We start from the raw sequence: 24,192 nt of genomic DNA, 5'->3' as shown, positions 1-24,192 counted from the left end.
ACAAGTTAACTTTAACTTGGAATGGCTTACCTTAGAGTACCTTGAGTTTGGGTGAGAAGCATTTCGTCCTTAGGGTTTGGGAGAATGAAAAAAAAATGGGAACAAAATAAGACCATACCCATTTTAAACCAAATATTCTGCCAAAAACGGCGAAAGTACGGCCAAAAGTACGTCGCGTACTTTGAAGTACATCCCGTACTTGTAGCCCATAATTGGGCTGCCAAAAACAGTGAGGAACGGAAGATGGACGACCTAAAAGGACGTCCCATATTTTAAAGGACGTCTGTACTTTCTGGGCGTACATTGGGCAAAATATCCAGCTTTTGCGCCCTTCAGTAAAACGGACATAACTTCTAGCACAGAGATCCATTGAAGCTGGGCGACCTACCGTTGGAAAGATATTTCAAAGATTTGCAACTTTTATCAAGGAAGTCTTTCCAAATTCTCAACACAGTTTCATGAAAATCGCTCAGAATACAGACCTACCAAAACTAGGCGAATTAAGAGCCCTTAAGAACTTCAATTGTTGGTTTGGCTTCAAAACGGCCATCTTCCACCCGAATTCATCAAGAATGGATTCATATAGATAAAATATCATCTTAAAACTATATTTTTACACATTCACACCTAGTTCAACTTTACGGGGTGTTACATTATCCCCCTTTAAGATCATTTGTCCTCTGTCACGACCCAACCGGAGAGCCGCGATGGGCACCCGGTGCTATCCCACCCGGGCACCCCTTATCATACATTTACCTTTTACATCTAGGTGAGCCACGTATTAAGTCATACATTCTATCCATCAATCATACTAATCCCATTGGGCAATTAATACATTTATATCATCATTAACAACTATGCCCATATCAATGTACATGAGCCGACGAGGCTAACAAAATGATATCCAACATATAGGCCGACAAGGAAAAACACACCTAACCATATAAACATGTTTACGAGCCTCTAAGGAGAGTATGTCATATCATATAGGCGGGACAGGACCCGGCTATGCCCATAAATATGTACACAAAAGAATCAATACCAAAAGCTATAGCTCCGAATGAAATGGAGCTCCGCTATGCAGTCCCTAAGAAATATAGCTACGGATCAAGCCTGTCTCCCTGGCCACCTGCGGGCATGACGCTGTCACACCCTAACGATGATAGGGCATGACGGGCACCCGACTCTCATCAGAGTCGAGCGAACCCTTAGACATTCGCTCTATTAAAACCTGTCATTTCAAAAGCTTTTAAGAACATACAATTTTTCCCATTTGAAAATCATTATCTCTAAATGACTCAATTGATATCACTTTGTCGACATCTCGACAAACATACCACAGGACACTGTCTGCAGAAGTCTCTAAGAAGTGAACTGAACGTTATGAGTCAGGACAGGGCCCTGACATACCCATAATCATACATATCTATACATGACTCAGCACAGCTCCAGAATGAGGTGGAACTTGCCAATCCCAGTAGACATCAGAGCATCCTAGCTATATACTTAACCTGCCAAGCAATCTGGGGCTGCGGGCATGAACGCAGCGTCCCCAGGCAAAAGGACGTCAGTACGGACAATGTACTGAGTATGTAAGATGGTAACAAATCATAATCATAATTTGATTTAGGATAGAAGAAATAACAATCTAACTCAATACCTGCAGCCTTCGCTGGAAGAAACATAAATGTGTATACGAAGTCTCAAAACAACATTTACGTAAATAATGCAATCCAACACACATGCCGCTTCCGACATGTTAACAAAATGGTCCCTTCGGACAGCCGCTTCCGGCTAGTATCACAATAGTCCCTTCGGATGGCCGCTTCCGGCATAATAATACTGGCCCCTTCGGGCAGCCGCTTCCGGCTTAGTAATGATGGCCCATTCAGGCAGCCGCTTCCAGCTTAATAATGATGGCCCCTTCGGGCAGCCACTTCCAGCTTAATATCACAATTATGTCAACACAAATTTAATCCACAAATATCAATACAAGAAATGATGCTATGGAATGTAAACATAAATCGTAAATGAAATGAAATAGTAAAATCTCGCACCCCCTTCGGAGTGGTTTTGAAAATCGAACTTTATGTTCCCTTTAGTATAAAACTAATTTCCTCTAAATCATTAGTAAAACCATATACACAACTCAACTGGCACCTTATGGATGTTCCCTTCAGAACAGAATAGGAGTACAATATCAATAAACCATCACGAGGAACATATAGACCTTACTCGTCTAAGAATGGAGTCATATGGAGTACATATAGAACGAATAGCACAAGAATCATGCCAAAGAAAGAAAGGTTTGCCTTACATACCTTTAGCGCTTATTTGTCACACAATATGTATACGCTGCCCAATAATACTTCAACCTATATTAAGACGCCAACAACTATGGTTAAGCTACAGGGAGATTCAAAACGTATTCTAACGTTAGTAACTCCTTTCTAGATGTTTAGACGACGTTTTCTCTTGTAGTCAAACCAACTACATACAACCAATCCCACATCAATAAGTATACATTCAACACCAATCCGGACAGCCCACACAATATTCTAAACAGCCCACATTCATAACATGCAATAACGATTCACATACGGCTACGACATTCTCAAGTTACTTCTAATAGTTTGTAGCCTTAACGTTTGCATGTAACAACTTATAACAGCCCATCCAACATACAATATGATGTATACTCTTAACTTATAATTAGTCTTTCCAACTTAATGAAAACACAAGTCCAAAACAGTCCCTAACCAACAACACATCCAAAACAGTCCCTAACCGACAACATAACAATGTTCGGAATTCTTGCAAACGTTTACGAACATACTAAGACAACCACATACGATTTTTACACATCATTTCATGTCTTCTTTTCATATAATTTCAGTAAGTTATGACCAGCTATCCACACGACAAGTACGACATCAATTCATACGCAACTACGCTATATCGTCATTTCTATAATCCTTACAACAATTCTCAAACGACTTTAGTTTCAACTCCAATCATTAAACACCTTCATTTCCATCATAAATTTCATGATAATAACAATCAAAATATCAAGTAAAAACAGTTCACTAACTTCCTCACAAAACAGTCCACACACGGTTTCAACATGCTTCAACATCACTTCACATAAAATCATAGATTCACTTTATTTTCATACTAACACAACTTCACCTTTAACCTTCCAATTCTTTTCATTCTTTTTACCATGATATCTATGATAGTAACATCCATATTTATTAAAAAAAATTAGTTCATTAATTCCACCAAAACAGTCCCCTCGGTCACAACAACATTCCGACACCAACATTCATGATTTTATGCATGCGATTCATGTTCTTCAAGTTACAACCATACTTCAACATCAACACATATAACCTCATGGTTACTATCATGTTCCAACATCATCACACCTTATTTCATACATACAACTTATATCTACTCATCTACTTCACCCTTAATGCATGGAAAAGACAGTTAGATCTTACCTTGACAACTTGACTTCTCTACTTGGCTAGAGTTGGTGACTTGAGATGAAAATGGTTCTTGTTGCTCCAAAGACTATCTTCACGTTTTAGGGACCTTCTAAAGGGTTGAAACACCTTGGAAAGTAATTTTTGGATCAAGACTCAAAGAGCTCAAAAATCAGCCCCTTGGCCGAATGCTCTCTCTCTAGGCTTAGGTTTTCTTTCTTTGTGTTGTGTAGTTGAAATGAATTGTGATGGCTGATTTCTTGGTCATTATTTGGTTCAACTTTGATGCCTACAAGTTGGTCACATGCTCCACTTATGGCATGATTCATTCCATTAACTTTACACTTAAAATTTTCTAATTTTTTTCTTCAACTTTCGGCTAAGTGTGTTGGCTGATTTTTCATCTTTGTTTCCTTTCTTCTTTCTTTTCAATTGTTTACAAGACAATCTCATGTGTGGTGAATGATTCACACACCACCCTTTGTCCATTGTAATCATTCCAAGATGAATGATCCATATTTAATGTGAAATGATCCCTCCACCATGTTATGTCTTCCTAAAATAATGTATACTTTTATAAAGTAATCCATGCTTCAATATTCAATTGCATGACTAACCTTTTCCTCCTCCAAATTTCAGCTCCTTGGCCGAATATACATGTATATTTCTTCCAATTTAATTGTCCACAATATAATGAAAGTGTAGTGGATGAATCAACAATTAATGCATATTTGTATGTCTTCCATAATAGCCTTATTTTAGATGACTTTGAGTCATCTTTTGGACATGGCATGTTAATGTTCATATTGACTCATTGTTGCCACTAATTTTTACTTAACACCATAATTAAATAGTTCCTAATTTCCAACAACATTCTTATACTAAGTAAATTTATAACCGATTAGTTCTAGTTTAGAAATTAAAATCCGAGGTTTCTATCTCACGTCGATTCTTTCGCAAATAACTCGACGTATAACAATACGGGGTCTAACATTCTCATGTAATATAGCACTAGTCCATAACTTCATTTTCCACACATAAATTATCATTCCCAATCACCGTCGTCACATTTTTTCGTCTTAAATAATTGTGGGACTTCATTCCTTGTACACACCAAGTTATTCGTTTCATGCTTGAATATGATAAAATTCTCCGGGCTTGAGTAAATTTACTCATGTTGGACGGTCCAATTTCCTAGTCCAAAAATACGGGGTGTAACAGACGCAGCGTCCACAAACAAAAGGACGTCAGTACGAAGAATGTACTGAGTATGTAAAGCATGATAAATATCATTATAGAAGCATAATAATCAACATAAGAGATAGCATAATATGGAAGAGAGTAGTATCATCGTCATAAGCACTTACTTGCCTTTCATAGGGACTTTCCATTTCTAATGCGTGATTGTGTACACACATCCATATCCGTATCCGTATTCATATCCGTACTCATTTACATCTCGTATCCATAATCATATTCATATACATATTCTTATCATATACCGTCACACCCCGATCTTACTAGGGTGTGATGGGCACCCGACCCCATGCTCAGAGCCGAGCGAACCCGCTAACTCTTATTACACGCATACTCGCTTGGACTCTTGACTCAAACAAAATGGAATGCATAATAAGAACTTCCAGAAATATTCTCTTTCGTTGCTCTCAAATTAACAAAATTTGTGATCATGTGTAATCTGTAACATAATACATAAAGACACATCGGCTGGTGAAGCCGCTTACAAGACTGACATACGATACCCACGACTCTGTCTGCAAAGTGTCTAACTTCGAACAAGACATCATAGCATAGTACTCTAACCCGGCAACACTCCAGGGCAAATGGAGCTTGCCAACTCCACTGGAACATCTTCTATCATAGCTTCTACTCATCTGGGTGTACCTGCGCGGCATGAAACGCAGCCCCCGAAGAAAGGGGGTCAGTACGAGCAATGTACTGAGTATGTAAAGCATGAATAATAATATAGTAAGGGACAATTATGAATAACAACAGAATGGAAATATAGAGCATATCATGAGGTAAAAGAGTAACCTGTACATCTGAGTGCCTCTTAGGGCGGATGCCATGCATGCTTAGCTTTCTTTGAAAAACATTTCTTGTTCATATATATATAGAAAATAGAACATATCATGTTGTCGAGGCGTCGGCAGCCGATCCATTTAACCACATGTGTCCCGCGTCCGGGCATCCCGCGTCCAGGATGATATCATGTCATATGCCGATACATGTATTGTGTGCATAACCCAGCGTCTATAGCGCTCTGGCCCTTTTTCCCATCTTCCCCATATACATATACACATATCATATACATATATCATGTAAGCAGCATGCAGGAGAGCCCAAAGAATGTTATGTCTCTATCGGAGTGACGTAAGGTCGGTAACCTTCGATTATATTATGGGATAATCATCATGGCTTTGTCTCACCTTGAAGGAACAATTATTATAGGATGAGACTAGCAATGAATAACAGCGTTAAGAGAACATGGAGTAAGATCATAAATCTCATAAGGCGTCGCTTCATATATGTATGCACATAGAACAAATTTTTAGGACCCGATGGGTGCGTACATAAATCGACACTTGAAGGCTCAGAAACAAGTTTCGGGTCAATCCGACTTAGTATAAGAAAGTTATGAGCGTTTGAAGTACAGAACCTTCTACGAACATTTTAGAAGCCATTTTTGGAAAATCATTGTTATCATAGTCATCATAGAAATATTCTTATCCTTGACATCATCATTGTCATTGTGAAACATATCCATCGTTATTGTCATAAGAGCTTATAAAATCATAAACCTCTGTTTTGATAGAATACGGACACCTTGGAAAAACATTTACGAGTTATGGGGAAGAGAATCGTGCCATGGAATCATAAACATCTAACTTTTGAAAACAAGGAAGATATGGAAAAAATTATGAAATCATAACATCGGAATCATGCCTTTGAAAGAAGGGACGAGCCTTAACATACGGTGTCCCACGTCCAATTAGCTACGCTTATTCGTCCAAACTTGCTAGTCTACATTCAAGAGAATTGACATAATCATTAGACTCATCGACATATACTTGTCTTAGTCCTTCAAATGAATTCATTTATATTCTGCCGAAATTTCGGCAGCATTTCCCCTGTAAATACACCATCCCCGAGAATCTAACTCGGCCAATTTATCAACAACAAACCTAAGAATGCAACTCGGCCAAATTATCAACAACAATACCAACAATCATACTAACAACTTCAACAATCAATCAAAAATATATTCTAACATTAACACCCCTTTCTACACAATTCGACGGCATTTCATTTATACTCAATTCGATCACATATAATCAAGCCAACATCAATGCTTACACATTCAAATACTTGCCCAAGACCTTACCAACACAATTCAAGAATACTTCAAACAATTCACATAATATTCAAAACAACCCAATCAACATACTACTTCACCTGAAACCTTCCAAACTCAACAAGAACAATAACAACACATCTTCTTCCTTCAATTCATGAACTATACCCATAATTCACACTCTAACAACATTATTCTCATAATTACAAGAAACCATATTAGAACCACATTAATTCCTCCAATAATTTCTCAACGATTACAACTTCATTTCAATTTTTCCAACCTTTATTTTCATCATGGAATCCACAACTACAACAATCAAAATGTTAAATAAAATCACTTCTTCACACCTTATCAACATACCTATATTCGGCCACACTATACACATACATGTTTTATGAATTCCATCTATTTCTCCATTCTTCAACATACATAAATCATCTATAACACATGTAAAAGAAGATTGAACCTTACCTTCCTCCACTTGTCTTCTTACTTGGCTAGGGTTTATAAATCACCCAAATGAATGCTTGGCTTGCTCCAACAACTCCCTCATGTTAATGAGGACCTTCCAATTGGTGGAAATACTAGAAGAAAATAATTTTTCTTGATCAATTTCTATAACCTCACATTATGAAGTCATGGCCGAATGGCCTTTGTTTCCTTTCTCCAAGTTTTCTTCTTGGAGTTTTCATGAAAAATTGTCTATCTTTGTGAGAAATTGTCCACATATATATATGTAGCCTCATCAAATAGCATATGGACACATGCCCCTTCTCCCTTTTTCTTGAAGTTTCTTAAAAATAATCAAAGAAGACTAAGTATCTTCTTATGTAAGCTTTAGTCCACACACACACACACATATATATATATATATATATATATATATATATATATATATATATATATATATATATATATATATATATATATATATATATATATATATATAATTAGTCCCCATTAAATAAAAATGTGGACATATGATTATATGCCACACGGCCAACATGGCCTCTTGAATATTTTGTGAAATTCTCATTTTGCCCTTAGCCTTCCACAATATTACCATGAACCACTTTGTGAATTTCCCTTTTTACCCTTAGCCTTTCTCAATATTTCCATACTAATAAACAACTTGTTCACTAAAAAAAAATTTGGAAAATAGTCTTGCCTTTGACTTCTCGCAATTATCTCGAATTACCCGAATGTACAAAATACGGGATATAACATATACATATCCATATCATATACATATCATTTACATAGCATACCCGACCACGAAGGTTCGGTGTTTCACGTACCTGACCATGATTAGGCTCGGTTATCATACATACCTGGCCAACCAAGGCTCAGTGTTACATATACTTGGCCCTACTAAGGCTCAATGTTATCCGTACCCAACTGCAGTGGTGCGCGCGAATCGTCATATATATACATATATACATCTATATATTCTACCCGGCCATGTAAGCTCGGGGTTTCATAATAGCCATACATAGGCACACATACATATAAGCTCATAGGCATCTTTAGCATTATCACTACTATCATCGTCATCATTATCATTATCGCTATTATTGCCGTCATCATTATCATCATTACCATTATCGTCGTTATCATTATCGTTATCGCTATTATCGTCGTCATCATTATCATCATTACCATTATCGTCGTCATCATTATCGTTATCGCTATTATCGTCGTCATCATTACCATTATCGTCGTCATCATTATCGTTATCACTATTATCGTCATCATAATTATCATCGTTACCATTATTGTCGTCATCATTACATCTATCCTTATAGGATTATTCGTCATATGAGGAATTTAGTACAATCGTAATACATATCAAGAATTATTTGGAGAGCATCATAGGCTAAGAATAGATATTTGGCCAAAGAACCATGCCTTATGAAAGAAGGTTAGCCTTACATACCTTTCCGTTCAACTATTCTATCACTTGCACGTTCTCCTCCAATGCTCACGTTTCTACCTTCATTAGAAAACCGATAGCTAGCATACATGATTAAGGCTAGAGAAAATTGGACGGCATCTCCTTTATTTATAGGACATTCCTCCACATCGTAAATCAACTCCCAAACATCAATAATACATTCACAACATCATAACAATTGTCTTTATTTAACTACATTATCCATATTCCTCAATTCCCTTCAAGTCATCCATATCCATGGTCGTAGCACACTATTACCTTTGCTCATAGACAATGTCTATCCCATATTCTCAATATCATTTATAACATGATTATATTCATAGTGTATCAAGAATCATTACTCAGCCCAAGCTATTACTCAAAAAATGACTCTATTCCCATATCCAAGACCCGTTTTCTATATCCTTTTACAATCCAAGTGTTTCAACTTTAAAATACCTTAAACAACATAGAAATACCATAAATATTACCTTAGATGGTGTAGGAATAAGCTTTGGGTGGAAATACTTCACTTGAGCAAAACCCTAGTTTCACCTCCAATGAGATTTCTTGACTTGGATGATCTTTAATGAGTTTCTTACACTTGGTTTGCTTAGTTTGATGGAGTAGATCATAGATTTCTCTTGTGTTCTTGTAGATGAAGAGTTGAGAGGGTTTCTAGAGAGTTCTTGAAGTGTGGATGAAAAATGAAATGAAAATAATGACTTGGTTCCTTTTTAATATCGTGAAAAATCTGATCTGTCGGGTAATTATACGGACACTTATACGGTCCGTATAAGTGACCGTGAAATCACCCCTCTTTCCACTTGATTTTGTGACCATTTGACGGCACTTTATACGGGCCGTATAATTTTATACGGTCCGTATCAGTGACCGTAAAATCTTCTCTTCAACACCTTGCCTCTATGACCATTATACGGCACATTATACGGCCGTATAACTTTATACGGTCTGTATAAGTGACCGTATAATCTCACCCATGAGGGACTTCATTGTGACAATCCTACGGTCCATTATACGGACCGTATAACATTATACGGACCGTATAACTCATCTTTTCACTGGTCTTTTTCTTGTCACTTCGTTTGATCTCCAATCCTTAGGGAACCTTCTTAGCACTAGTTTATCACCTCATTAACAATATAAGGGACATTATAACTCTTCTCCAAAGCACCATTTAGTTATCATTAACTCGTTACTCGTAATTTCTTTCTGATACACATCGTATGCCTTGCCTTCTCTCGGCAAGCTTTCTTCTCTTATCTCAAATGCCTTTGAAATCTTAATTAAGGTCATCAAACGTCATTCCTTTCTTATTAAAATATCGTATACTCGTATTCTTCATTAGTCTATTCACTGAGCATCAACGGAAAATTTTCCGAGGTGTAACATCCTCGAATGAAAGTTATGGCCCAAGATTTTCACTAAACCTCAAGTCTTCAAAATTCTCGCTAGTGTTCCTTTGTATTGCAAGCTATCTAAAAAAAAAATCATATAATACTCTAACAATAACCATATGGTCTTCACAAAGACTCCCACAGCTACACCAGACAAGCTTAGTCTAAGCATGTAATAAGGGATTTACACCTGTTTGCTATTTCAAATTCAATCGAACCAGCAGTAGTCTCACGATCATTAACTACACCACATAGTCTTATAGATCCTAGAAGTAATGTCGAAGACACTAGCAAGGGTATAAAAAAATAGTTTTAACTATTGTTTGGGTTCCCTACCGTAATCAAGGACAAAGCACAGAGTTGTATAAGAAAGAGTCAAGCTCGAATAGATCAGCGAATACGCTTTAAGAGATAAATAGGGAGATTACATGTGACTACAACAATTAAGGCTTCAGCTGCCTCCCCATGAGCTAAACCACCCAACACCTATTACATATTTCCAAGAGACTTTATACCATCCATAAAATTATACATTATAACCAATATGCACCTCAAAGCACCATTGGTCACTAGGTTAGAAATTGCAGCACGAGTTAAATAAATCTCAGCAAAGCACGAGTAACGAACACGTTAGAACGATCCTAAAGGAAGTTAAAGCTCTATAACACAATCTAGACTCAAGGAGAATGAGAAACACTTATAAATGCCTTGGTAGTACTTCGATCATGCATGTGATCAGGCTGCATAAGGAAGACTCCACTAGACACAGCTCCATAGACATAGAAACATCCTAGGACATATATAAACCTAGGCTCTGATACTAAGCTTGTCACACCCCAAAACCCACCCTATGCGTTGTCAGTCATCCGATGCTATGAACAATACCAGAAGCACCTTATAAAATCAATAAACATCTAATCTCTTTCGATAATCTTTTAGTAAATATGAAAACCAGTCATTAATAAATTGAATAAAAGAACAATCATACTTTGAGATAATCTAGCAGAAGTCAAATCAGAAACTTAGTAAATAAACGTGGCAAAATGTCGAACGAGTCACACAAGACTCCAACACACTACCCACAATCAGACAACTGTCTATGGAGCTTCTAAGATAATAAAGACTGTCTAAAAACATCGAGACGCAGCCCAAAACTGAAATACAAAAAGTAAAGATAGAATGGTGCCCCACGAACAATCACGTAGGCTCACCGAATAGTCTCGAAATGTTACACCTCGGAAAATTTCCCGTTGGTATGGAAGTAAACGAACTAGTGATGTGTGCGAGGAGTGCGAGTGTATAATGTTTCATGAGCAATGTGCGTAAATGGACGAGAATGATTAGAATGAAAAGTCGAGAAATGTGAAAAGTTGAAAGTTGGCAAAACTGCCCAGTGGTCGTAAAGTGCGAATTACGGACTGTAAACTGGGAGGTCGTAAACAGCCATTCAAGGCTTCAACTTTCTGCCCAGTTGAGAAGTGGTACAATACGACCTGGTGGACGGACCGTAAAGTGATTTACGGCCCGTAAACCATGGTCGTAAATCACCATGTTGGCAGCCTGAGTTTTCTGGTTCTGTTATGGTTAAAGACGACCACGAGGGACGGTCCGTAAACTGGAATACGGACCGTAAACCTCCATGGACGACCACTGTTCACCTCAGCACAGATTTTCAATTCATTAAATATGAGGACCAAGACTTGTTTTATTTCATTACAACATTACACCACTTCTCTCTAAAACCTCTCTCTACATTTATTATACAAGTTTTCAAGGATATTTGAGGATCAACAACATAAAACAAGGTGAATCAAGAGTAAGAACATCATCAAAGATCATCTAGGTTAAGAAATCCAAATGGAGAAAAACTAGGGTTTTGCGCAAAGTGGAGTATTATTAACCAAAGCTTGTTCCTACAACTTCTAAGGTAATATTCATGATTTTTACATGATGTTTAAGGTATTGAAGAGTTGAAATACATGGATTGTAGAAAATATGGTCAAGTAGGTCATGAATCATGAATAGTGACATTTTGAGGAATAGTTTGAATTGAATCATGAATGTTGTTGTGTTGTGATACGAATGTATTATAAATGGTACTAAGATCATGAACTAGACACTTTAGACGAATAGGCAAAGTTGGATGTTAAAAAGTTTGACGTGATTTTTATGTGCAGCAAGACTCTGAGGGTTCGCTCGACCCTAAGTAAGGGTCGGGTGCCCATCACACCCTAGCGGAATTAGGGTGTGACATACTAGGTGCTTGGATTGAAGGCATGAAGCTCAATAATATGCTAAAATGGAAGTATAGGCCTCATTTGGATGAATTAGGGAGAAGAAGGCCTTTTTCTCATCTTTTGAGAAGACTACCAACCAAACAAGGCCCTTACTTCATTGTATTATTGTAATAATGTAATTGTCTTCCTTTTCTATCTAGCATAAATACTACCTTAGTTTATTTCATTAGGTAGACTTTTATGATATGAAATATTGAAATTGTGAAATTGTGAGACTCCATTGGGAGCATGATGCAAGCCCAACTCCATCGAGCTTCATAAAGATGGAGCCTTTGAAGATCATGGGAGGTCAATATAGGACGGCCTTCAAGATATGGGAGATAGCTTGGATGGAAGGCTTCAAGATGATGACATTCAAGATATGGAAGTAGCTTGAGAGGCTATTTGGAGAGAGAGGTTATGCATGCAAAAGGGGCTAGTACGTAAATGCAAGTCTTTTCAAGTTTCACTTCCATGGAAAACATCCAAACAAGGCCCTTACTTCATTAAAGGTATAATTGTAATAGAGCTAGTTGTCTTCCTTATTTTCTTAGTATAAATAGTAGACTAAACATTTCAATACTTAGATTTTGATGAATTGATAAATTTATGAGTGATTTTGAGAGTTGTCTCTAGAGAGAGAAACTTTTGAGAGGCCTTTGGTAGGCTCTTGTTGATTATTGTTTGTTGAGAGGATTGGTTGCTTGGGAATTCAATTCCCTTGAGGTCATCCTAAGAGGTTGGTGCTATCTAGAGTGTAATTAGGAGGTCTTGGTTATTGAAGAACCTTGGTTGCCTAATTGTGCCTATTTTTGTGTCAATCTATCTATCTTTTCTTTTCCTTTTGTTTATCTTCTTAATTTCTCGTTTCCGCGTATCCGTTATTGTATCAATTGGTATCAGAGCTTAGTTTAGGTTTGTTCCATCAAATCTAGTCTTGAGTTTTGATTCAACAAAAAAAAATCGAAATTCAAAAAAAAAAATCTCGAATTTTCTTGTTGATTTTATTGAATCTAGTGTTCGATTAGAGTTTCTTAGTGTTTCTAGAGTCCAAATCTTCCATTTCAAGCTATTTGGAGTTGGGGTTTGTGTTCCATCATTGTTGAGCTTCAAAGCTTCAAGAACAAGGTTGGTGGGTTTGAAGAAAGAGAAGAATTGAACGTTCAAGTTGATTGAGGTTTGTTCTCTAGTGGATAAGGACTCTAAATCCGAAATTTGGAGGTATTTAACTAAGGATTTAAGGATCTACCATTTTTTGTATTTGAAGCTTTGAAGAACTCAAGAACTTGAAAAGTGGGTCTTGTGATTCGGTTGAAATTTAAGGTTGAAACCTATTGGGTTTTGTTCTCTACATCAAAGAGAACTTAAATCCGAAATTTGAGCTAATTTGGAATTGGTTTGAGGGTAGTTGAATTTTTGAATTGTTCTTGAAGACCTTCAAATCTTCATAAGGAAGAAGACTCTCCAAAGGGCTATTTGATCCAAAAGTTGTCAAATAAAGTTGTGAAAAAGTTTTTGTGAGCCCAAGTAAGTAAAAAAAAAAAAAAGTGTCACATCATCTGCCACATCAGCCGCCACGTCAGCGATGACATCATCGGTCTGACGTGCCTCTGACGGGCGCGTGGGTCCCAAATTCAGAGAGTGGGAGTTTTCAACACTTAGTAAATTTTTTTAAGTGTTGGCAGATTTTGGTCCAAATTTGAGGGGGCATATCTTTGTGCACATAAAGAGTTACGGAACCGATAATATATGTAAATTCAAGTTCGGAGAGTCTACTTTCCGAATCAACAAGCTGTTCATCAATCAAAGGTCTGAAGAAAAAGTTATGGGCGTTATAAAAACATGATGCAAGCAGTTCCGAATTTTCTAAGTGTTGGCCAAAAACTTCCCAAATTTGTCTAAGTGTTTGGCCAAGGTTTGTTCACTTCTTCTTATTATTTCTTTGATTCCCCTAGCTAATTAACAACTAGTAATTGATCCTTACTTGGTTGTTAATTAGTTCTTGAGTCCTTTCTTTCAAGCCAAGTCTTTTCGTTCTTTTCTCGTTTTACAACTTCATCGTTAATTTCTTGATTCAAATGCCTTTGTTTTAATTCAGTCGTCCTTTTTTTCTTCGAGTCTAACAAGAATCCATTCCGATCTCGAGTAGTAATTGTGCACCTTGCAAGTAATCGAATCCAATCAATAATCAATAACAGCCGATCCAATTAAGTGGTAAAATGCAAAAGAGTGTGAGTTAATTTGAGTGGTGCTAGCCAAGCACACTGAGCGTAAACACGAGTGTGGTGAGGTTTCTTTACTACTAATGTGTTTGCTAAGTGTTCTTTGCAGGTACTTCTCCATGGATTTCGATTCATGTGACAGTCAAAGTGTTGTGAGTAGAGCACAACCTAAGGCCAAGATGAAAGGTGGGCCTAATGGAAGATTTCACTCAATGTTAGTGAAGGTGTAAGAATATGAGGGAGTTTGCCTTGAAATTGATGATTATTTTCATGATTGTTACATTACCCCTCAAGCGGTCATATGGGCTTGTCTTGTGTTAGGAAAAGAGACCCTTACCGTGATACAAGGGGATATTGGGTTGAGAATATGGTGAAGGTATTCTTCTCTTTTGGGGATTATCAAGAGGAAGTTTGGTGTGAAGTGCTTCCTATGGATACATGCGACTTGTGCTTGGGATTTGCTTGGTTTGAAGTACATGGGATCCCGTATGATCAAGTTTGGCATCGGTATGTAGTGGATAAAAGGGGGAAACTTCTCTTTCCACGCATACTTGCTAGAAAGAATCCAAGTGTAAAGGCGCAAGAAACCATGTGAAATGGCCTACATTGACTATGGAAGCTAGTGGAGAAGAATATGAGAAATGGGAATTGACTATGGATGAAATTTTTGCTAGTTGCAAATATCCACAAGAAAAGAAGATGAAATTAGCTATTCGAACTTTTGATAAGAAGCTTGCACACTATTGGGCATACAAGATGGGAAGCAATACTTGGCATGCATTGAAGAGGGAATTGAGATGCCACTATCCCGAACCACATCAAAGGGGGTATAGGAGCAAAACCATTTCCCAAAAGAAGAAGCCAAAAGAGAGGAAGCAAGGTAAAATAACTTATCCAAATACTCTTACTTCTTTGAGTTATTTTTATGTCAATTCGAGTATGAGAGTAAGCTTGCCTTGCATTGAGCTTGATAATTCTTTGCCATGTCTTGATAATGTCATTGTTGATCCTATTGATGGCCGAATTGATCCTTCTTGCAAGGTCGATTTGTGTCCACCTAGTGTTGACACTTGTGATTTGAATGGACTAGCATTATCAATTGAAAGTACTCAAACACTAGTTGATCCTTTTGATGACCAAATTGATTCTTCTTGCAAGATCGATTTGTGTCCACCTAGTGTTGACACTTGTGAATTTCATGGTAGTACATTGTCATGTGGTAATTATGTTTGTAAATCTTGTGAGCTTGACATGCGGTACTAGCATTGAAATTTGTATTGATCAACTTGCTTCTCGTGATAGTTCACTACTTGAGGATCCTTGAGATGCGCTTAATGTACCTCTAGTTAGTAATGATGTTGATGTAGTTGGTCAATTGAAAGAATGTGAAATCTCACCTTTCTTTGTTCCATGTCAAAATGAGTCTCTTGATCTTGTTTTAGTGTCATGTGATAAGACTCAAATTTGTAGTGGTGATATGTGTCACGTCTCTAGTCATGTGAATGAAAATGCATTGCAAGATGACATTGGTTCTTTTGAGAGTGAAATGACATGCTTTGACTTCTCATTGTTCATGGATTACTCTCTTGTAAAGGATAATGTTTTATTTGAGGATGACGTGATTATTGAGAATGAAGTACCTAGTGGGATGTTTTGTAATGTTGAAAGTATGGCCACTTTTGGTGACCACATGATATTTGAAAATCCACTATGGAGTGATGACACTCTTCCCTATGATGGAGATCTTCCCTTAGGGAATGATGATACATTTAGGGGCAAGGAGTGTTTTGAAAAGGAAGGTGATACTTGTTTTGAAATTGTTACTTCTTCTTTGTGTGTTCAAAATTGTAGTAGCATGCTAGATCTAGTTCTTGAACCTAATTTTAGAACACCATAAATGAAGTTATTTTGCGTGACACCTTTCTTTACTATCTATTTGCGTATGATGGTATTCATGCTATTGTTGGGCGGGGTCCTATTGGGGTATATAGATGTTGTTTTGACCCCGGTGAAGTCTTCAATTTAGGTGATTGGTTTAGCTTGGAATTAGAGGATCATTTGTGCTTCATGTTTCCTATAACCAATGTGACCTTGACTACTTGGTATTTTGAAACCATTGGTATCTTTAGGATATCCTCATTTCATGACCGTTGGGATAGCCAATTGGTTAGTGCTCTATGTGAGAGCTTGTTCTTCATAAAATTGGTAGATACTTGGCTATATCACATATTTGTGCATCCTTGGCATGTTGGTAGATTAGTTTATTCTTACGCTAACCCTCATGCTTTGAGGAGCTTGCTTTTGTTTGTCTTCCTTATGATTTTGCGAGGTTTAGATTCGAGGACGAATCCTTTTCAAGAAGGAGAGAATGGTGCAAGCCCAACTCCATCGAGCTTCATGAAGATGGAGCCTTTGAAGATCATGGGAGGTCAATATAGGACGGCTTTCAAGATATGGGAGATAGCTTGGATGGAAGGCTTCAAGATGATGACATTCAAGATATGGAAGATAGCTTGGGAGGCTATTTGGAGAAAGAGGCTATGCATGCAAAAGAGGCTAATACGTAAATGCAAGTCTTTTCAAGTTTCACTTCCATGGAAGACATCCAAACAAGGCTCTTACTTCATTAAGGGTATAATTGTAATAGAGCTAGAGAGAGAAACTTTTGAGAGGCCTTTGGTAGGCTCTTGTTGATTATTATTTGTTGAGAGGATTGGTTGCTTGGGAATTCAATTCCCTTGAGGTCATCCTAAGAGGTTGGTGCTATCTAGAGTGTAATTAGGAGGTCTTGGTTATTGAAGAACCTTGGTTGCCTAATTGTGCCTATTTTTGTGTCAATCTATCTATATTTTCTTTTCCTTTTGTTTACCTTGTTAATTTCTCGTTTCCGCGTATCCGTTATTGTATCAGAGCATGAGAGATGAGAGCTTATTGAAGCTTTTGGTTGAATTCTTTGTTGAGAAGGTTGGTTGCTTGGGAACCTTGTTTCCCTTGAGGTCACCTTAAGAAGTTTGGTGCTTGTAATTACTCAATTGGAGGTCATAATTATATAGAACCTTGGTTGCCAATTGGTATTTCTCTTTGTGTCAACTTATTTATCCTTTAATTTCCTTGTCCCTTTTGAATTCCTAGTTAGTTTCTTTGTTCCACTATCCGTTCTTGTATCAATTGGTATTAGAGCTTAGCTTAGGTTTGTTCCAACAAATCAAGTCTTCAGTTTTGATTCAACAAAAAAAAATTCAAAATTCAAAAAACAAATTGTGTTATTTTGTTGAATCTAGTGTTGGATTAGAATTCCTTAGAGTTTTAGGGTTTCAGATCTGAAATTTGAGTCAATTTGGATGTCACACCCCAATTCTGATAGGGCATGATGGGCACCCGATCCTTACTTTGAGTCGAGCGAACCCGCTGGTTCTCGTTATACTCATAATCTTACTGGACTCTTAATCATGAAATGATATGCATAATGAAATCTTTTCAAAACATTCTTTTCGTCTTTCTTAAATCAAGTAAAATCTGTAATAATATGAATCCTTAAAGTAATGCAAAATGATATGTCTGCTTACATAGCCGCTTACAAGACTGACATACTGTATACATGACGCTGTCTGCAAAAGTCTCTAATGTAGAACATGATATCAAAACATAATTTGGGATAGGGCCCCAACATACCCATAATGCATCTGACTCAAATCATGAAGAAATACTCTGACTCGGCCATACTCCGAATCAAATGGAGTTTACCAATCCAGCTGATTGCCTGGGAGTACCCTACAGTCAGTCTCCTGTGTAATCTTTCCTGCAAAATAATCTGGGGCTACGTGGCATGAACACAGCGCCCCCAGGCAAAGGGACGTCAGTACCAACAATGTACCGAGTATGTAAGGAAACGGTAATCATAAAGAGTGAGATATAAGTCATAATAAAAGTACGAGAAACAACCTATAATACGGATAGCCCCGAAGGTAGAGAATAACAATGTAAGTAGCCCCGAAGGCAATGACTAGAAATGTAAATATATACCGTACCCGGCCCTTTGGTAAGGGACTCAGTGGAATGTAAATATATACCGTACCCGGCCCTTTAGTAAGGGACTTGTTGAAATGTAAATATATACCGTACCCGGCCCTTTAGTAAGGGACTCGGTGAAATGTAAATATATATTGTACCCGGCCCTTTAGTAAGGGACTCAGTGAAGTAAAATAGTCTATACATATATATAGACAGCCAAACAAATCTGGGATGCCTTGAAGACTGCTCATGAAGGAACCAACCATGTAAGGAAATTTAGAAAGGCTATGCTCTCCACTGATTATGAAAATTTCAGGATGAAGCCAGAAGAGACAATTGTTCAGATGTTCACTCGATACACCTCAATTACGAATGAGCTAACCTCACTAGGAAAGGTCATCTCCATTGAGGATTCAGTAGACAAAATTTTGCTAACTCTGAGAAAATCCTTCAAGATAAAAGTCACAGTCATTAGGGAAGAAAAACACATAAAGGCGATGTCTCTAGATGAACTAGTGGGTAATCTAAAGACTTATGAGATGGCCGTGGAGAATATTAGAATATAAGAAGGGAGCTCAGAAAGGTCTTTGGCTCTCAAAGCCACATATAGAGAGGATGAAGGTGACATATCCCTGATTCGAGAAACTTCAAGAAGTTCTTAAAACAAGAGAATTAATGGAGAAAAGACAACACTTCTGAGGGAACTAGAACTTCTGATAAAGCCCAGACAGCTGGGTGTTTTAAGTGTGAAAAAACTAATCACATGTGTTGGCTCCCAACACACACGCAAGTATACGTGGTCACCAAGTAATATAGTGACTTTTGATGATACAAGCCGAGTTGCCTCAAGGACACTTAAAGGACCGTCTCGTGGAGCTTGTCAAATATTGGGAGTATGTGAAATGTTGTGGGAGACAAGTGAGGCGTCCCATCAAAACTTGGGAGGACATGAAAAGGATATTGAGAAGCCAATATCCCAAGCCACATGTGAGAAGAAATGAATCGTTGAAGGGTACCTCTTTTGAGAGAACCCCATGCTTGAAGGCAAGGACGGCGGCCACAACCATTCCTTCCATTGGTCAAAGGAGCTTGCATGAACACCAAGGTAAGATCACTTATCCTTATACTCGCACATCTTTCTGTGATTTTAATGTCAAGTCAAGCATGAAAGTTGGTTTACCTTGCGTTAATCCTAATGCTTCTTTGCCCTGTATTGCTAATGCCATTGTTGAAAGTGTCCCCACACTAGTTGATCCTATTGATGACCGAATTGATCCTTCGTGTAAGGTCGATTTGTGTCCACCTAGTGTTGACACTTGTGCTTTGAATGATAGTGAATTATCGAATAAAGGTGCTCAAACACTAGTTGATCCTTTAGATGACAAAATTGATTCTTCTGGCAAGTTCAATTTGTGTCCATCTAGTTTTGACACTTACGAATTGAATGGTAGTTTTTCATGTGTCACCATGTTAGTAATTCTTGCAAGATTGACATACTACCAACTACTGTTGAAACTTGTGTTGATCAACTTGTTTGTAATGATAACTCACTACTTGAGGATCCTTGTGACGTGCTTAATGTACCTCTAGTTAGTGATGATGTTGATATAGTTGGTCAATTGAAAGAATATGACATCTCACCCTTGCTTGTTTCGTGTCAAAATGAGTCTCTTGATCGTACTTTAGTGTCATGTGATAAGACTCCAACTTGTAGTGGTGATGTGTGTCATGTAGATAGTCATGTGAGCGAAAATGCATTAAAAGATGACATTGGTTCTTTTGAGAGTGAAATGACATGCTTTAACTCCTCATTGTTCATGGATTACTCTCTTGTAAAGGATAATGTTTTATTTGAGGCTGACATGACTATTGAGAGTGATGAACCTAGTGGGGTGTTTGGTAATGTTGAACATTTAGTTTCCTTTGGAGGCTATAATGTGATATGTAACCCACTATGGAATGAAGACACTCTTTCCCATGATGGACATCTTCCTTTGAGGAATTGTGATCCATTTGCGGGGAAGGAAAGTGTTACAAAGGAAGGTAATTCTTGTCTAGAAATTGCAAATTCTTCCTTTCATGTTCAACTTCATAGTAGCCCCTTGGATACTCTTGTCCTTGAACCGTATGGTGAGGTTACATTGGGGAGTGATATTGATGAGGAAGTTACTTTACGTGATACCTTTCTTTATTACTTATTTGCATATGATGACATTCATGTAATAGTTGAGAGTTCATTTGATGTTGGGCGGGGCCTTATTGAGGTGCTTAGTTGTTGCCTTGCCCGTGATATGTGGGTATCTTTTCCTTTTGACCCCGGTGAAATCTTCACTTTGTGTGAATGGTATCATTTTGCAATTGAGGATCATTTGTGTTTTATGCCAACTTGGTTTCTTGAAATCATTGGTTCTCTGAGAATATCCTCATTTCTTGATCCTTGGGATAGCCAAGTTCTTCGTACTCTACTTAAGAGCTTATTTTGCTTGAAAATGGTTGATACTTGGCTATATCAAAAATTTGTGCCTACTTGGCAGGGTGGTAGGTTGGTCCACCTTAACACTAACCTTTCATCCTTTGAGGACTTGGATTTTGTTTGTCTCCTTTGTGGTTTTGCAAGGTATAGATTCGAGGACGAATCCTTTTCAAGAACGGGAGAATGATGCAAGCCGAGTTGCCTCAAGAACACTTAAAGGACCGCCTCGTGGAGCCAAAGTTTGGATGATAGCATGGAGAGGACGGATGGGAGATGGAAGAAGATTAAAGTGGCCAACGAGCAAGGGAGGCTAGCCGATTCAAGATTTCCATCTCCACAAGACTAGCCAAACAAGGCCCTTACTTCATTAAGGGTATAATTGTAATAATGTAGTGTCTTCTATTAGTTAGTTAGTATAAATAGCTAGTCTTTCATTTCATTACGGACTTTTGACATTTGGATGAATTATGAAAATAGATGAGTGATTTTGAGAGTTGTCTCTAGAGAGAGAAACTTGTGAGAGAGGCCATAGATGGCTCTTGTTGAATCCTTGATTGTGAGAGGATTGGTTGCTTCGGAATTCAATTCCCTTGAGGTCATCCTAAGAGGTTGGTGCTTGTTAATGTTAATTAATTGAGGTCTTTAGGTTTGATACACCTTTAGGTTGCTTTTAATTCCATTTTCTTGTGTCAATCTATCTATCCTTTACTTTCCTTGTTAATTTGTTGCTTCCGCGTATCCGTTATTGTATCACATGTGAATGAAAATGCATTGCAAGATGACATTGGTTCTTTTGAGAGTGAAATGACATGCTTTGACTTCTCATTGTTCATGGATTACTCTCTTGTAAAGGATAATGTTTTATTTGAGGATGACGTGACTATTGAGAATGAAGTACCTAGTGGGATGTTTTGTAATGTTGAAAGTATGGCCACTTTTGGTGACTACATGATATTTGAAAATCCACTATGGAGTGATGACACTCTTCCCTATGATGGAGATCTTCCCTTAGGGAATGATGATACATTTAGGGGCAAGGAGTGTTTTGAAAAGGAAGGTGATACTTGTTTAGAAATTGTTACTTCTTCTTTGTGTGTTCAAAATTGTAGTAGCATGCTAGATCTAGTTCTTGAACCTAATTTTAGAACACCATAAATGAAGTTATTTTGCGTGACACCTTTCTTTACTATCTATTTGCGTATGATGGTATTCATGCTATTGTTGGGAGTACATCTTATGTTGGGCGGGGTCCTATTGGGGCATATAGATGTTGTTTTGACCCCGGTGAAGTCTTCAATTTAGGTGATTGGTTTAGCTTGGAATTAGAGGATCATTTGTGCTTCATGTTTCCTATAACCAATGTGACCTTGACTACTTGGTATTTTGAAACCATTGGTATCTTTAGGATATCCTCACTTCATGACCGTTGGGATAGCCAATTGGTTAGTGCTCTATGTGAGAGCTTGTTCTTCATAAAATTGGTAGATACTTGGCTATATCACATATTTGTGCATCCTTGGCATGTTGGTAGATTAGTTTATTCTTACGCTAACCCTCATGCTTTGAGGAGCTTGCTTTTGTTTGTCTTTCTTATGATTTTGCGAGGTTTAGATTCGAGGACGAATCCTTTTCAAGAAGGAGAGAATGGTGCAAGCCCAACTCCATCGAGCTTCATGAAGATGGAGCCTTTGAAGATCATGGGAGGTCAATATAGGACGGCTTTCAAGATATGGGAGATAGCTTGGATGGAAGGCTTCAAGATGATGACATTCAAGATATGGAAGATAGCTTGGGAGGCTATTTGGAGAAAGAGGCTATGCATGCAAAAGAGGCTAGTACGTAAATGCAAGTCTTTTCAAGTTTCACTTCCATGGAAGACATCCAAACAAGGCCCTTACTTCATTAAGGGTATAATTGTAATAGAGATAGAGAGAGAAACTTTTGAGAGGCCTTTGGTAGGCTCTTGTTGATTATTATTTGTTGAGAGGATTGGTTGCTTGGGAATTCAATTCCCTTGAGGTCATCCTAAGAGGTTGGTGCTATCTAGAGTGTAATTAGGAGGTCTTGGTTATTGAAGAACCTTGGTTGCCTAATTGTGCCTATTTTTGTGTCAATCTATCTATCTTTTCTTTTCCTTTTGTTTACCTTGTTAATTTCTCGTTTCCGCGTATCCGTTATTGTATCAGAGCATGAGAGATGAGAGCTTATTGAAGCTTTTGGTTGAATTCTTTGTTGAGAAGGTTGGTTGCTTGGGAACCTTGTTTCCCTTGAGGTCACCTTAAGAAGTTTGGCGCTTGTAATTACTCAATTGGAGGTCATGATTATATAGACCCTTGGTTGCCAATTGGTATTTCTCTTTGTGTTAACTTATTTATCCTTTAATTTCCTTGTCCCTTTTGAATTCCTAGTTAGTTTCTTTGTTCCTTTATCCATTCTTGTATCAATTGGTATTAGAGCTTAGCTTAGGTTTGTTCCAACAAATCAAGTCTTGAGTTTTGATTCAACAAAAAAAAAATTCAAAATTCAAAAAACAAATTGTGTTATTTTGTTGAATCTAGTGTTGGATTCGAATTCCTTAGAGTTTTAGGGTTTCAGATCTGAAATTTGAGTCAATTTGGATGTCACACCCCAATTCTGATAGGGCATGATGGGCACCCGATCCTTACTTAGAGTCGAGCGAACCCGCTGGTTCTCGTTATACTCATAATCTTACTGGACTCTTAATCATGAAATGATATGCATAATGAAATCTTTTCAAAACATTCTTTTCGTCTTTCTTAAATCAAGTAAAATCTGTAATAATATGAATCCTTAAAGTAATGCAAAATGATATGTCTGCTTACATAGCCGCTTACAAGACAGACATACTGTATACATGACGCTGTCTGCAAAAGTCTCTAATGTAGAACATGATATCAAAACATAATTTGGGATAGGGCCCCAACATACCCATAATGCATCTGACTCAAATCATGAAGAAATACTCTGACTCGGC

This window comes from Lycium barbarum, chromosome 11, assembly GCF_019175385.1.
Source record: "Lycium barbarum isolate Lr01 chromosome 11, ASM1917538v2, whole genome shotgun sequence".
Lineage (NCBI taxonomy): Eukaryota > Viridiplantae > Streptophyta > Magnoliopsida > Solanales > Solanaceae > Lycium > Lycium barbarum.
This window is presented reverse-complemented; position numbering follows the sequence as displayed.